We start from the raw sequence: 1,506 nt of genomic DNA, 5'->3' as shown, positions 1-1,506 counted from the left end.
ATTTAACTTGAATTCAACACTTCGGCTGTCACTTAATCGGTTTCAACATTATCTTGAAAGTTTTATTATGTTTTTTTATGTAATAAATGTTTAAGCTTAACAAAAAAATCTATCAGAAACACTTGCTAAATTACATCTTTAGGTAGATATCTACCATACTATACAATTCTAATCTTATTTTTCAATCATGCAAGTTACATTTAGGTCTTTTATAATTATTCATGATTTAATTTTGTCAGCAATAAAAACAAAATTGATAATAACTTATTTTAATTAATGTAATCATTGATTGTAAGCGATGCAGTGTAATAAATTAGAATAATAAACAACATTATTGGTAACTGCAAGTGCAGTTTCAGCTAAATTGGTATTGAGAAAAAAATTATTCTGCAAATGAAGTGAAATATTAATGTTAATTGTTTTATTTTATATTGCATTGAATTATTGAATTTTTTATTCATATAAAAAAAACTAAATAGATGAAAAGTTTTTTTTATCATTTGTCAAAAAAAAATATTTGTATCTAGTAACGTTATGTATACAATAGTATACAATATCTTAAAACATTACCAAATTACAGTCATTGACATTAATCATAGCATTGTTGCAAAATATTGACGAAAAAGATACCTAGTCAAAGTAAACCCAATGGAAAAGTATTAAAAATATAAAAAATAATTTCCAATTACGAGATATTTTCTTTACAGGAGTCATAATCTTTAAATCTTGGTATATTTTAAATTGCCTACATTAATGACAAAACTAATAAAAACTATAATTTCTGAATGCATTTTAAGATGCAACAAACATTTTTTCACTGTGTGTATTTTTCTGATGATCATTTATTAAAACTGCTAAATAAAAAAGTTCATGGTGCATATTTGGAACTGCATTTCTCAAGCAATTAATAATTCAATTTCCACTTATTGTTTGTTAAAATGCTCTACGCATTAAAACTTTGCACATTTAACCGGAAAACCAGAGGTGCAAACGTGTATATAGTTGGAGGTGCAGATGGGAAGAGCACGTGCGCGCGCGAGCGAAAGTAAAAGTTGCGAAAGTAGGGTGTCGGGCCGATAGCGGCGCGGCGCGCCCCTCGCAACAAGCTCGCTCGGTTCCGCGAACCTGGCGGTGCTCATTGGCGAACCGGGGGAGGGGGGCGGGCTGGCTGGCGACCCTCGAAGGATCCAGAATTAAGACAAAGAATAGCGCATGCATAACGCATGCATGAGAAATAATAAAAAGATAAAAACCGCGAGACCGACACCCGAGAGTGGGCCCCATTATTGTCCGAACAAAAGGGCGTGTTCGCAAAAGCAGGGTGGCCGGCGGGCGAGGGAGCGAGCGAGCGAGCGAGAGAGCGGCGACGGCGCACCCTTCGCAGGGTGCTGCGAGAGAGCCGCAGGGTGGAAGTCAGAATGGAGGCCGTGGCGTCGGTGCGGCGCATGCGTGCGCGTGAAATTATTGATCTGCAACAATCAAGGGACAAAGACAGTCGCACAAGGA

The sequence above is a fragment of the Neocloeon triangulifer genome, unplaced genomic scaffold (genome assembly GCF_031216515.1).
Source record: "Neocloeon triangulifer isolate White Clay Creek 2 clone unplaced genomic scaffold, ASM3121651v1 ptg000017l, whole genome shotgun sequence".
In the NCBI taxonomy this organism is placed as follows: Eukaryota; Metazoa; Arthropoda; class Insecta; order Ephemeroptera; family Baetidae; genus Neocloeon; species Neocloeon triangulifer.
The sequence above is the reverse complement of the archived record's forward strand: the minus strand, read 5'-3'. Positions refer to the sequence as shown.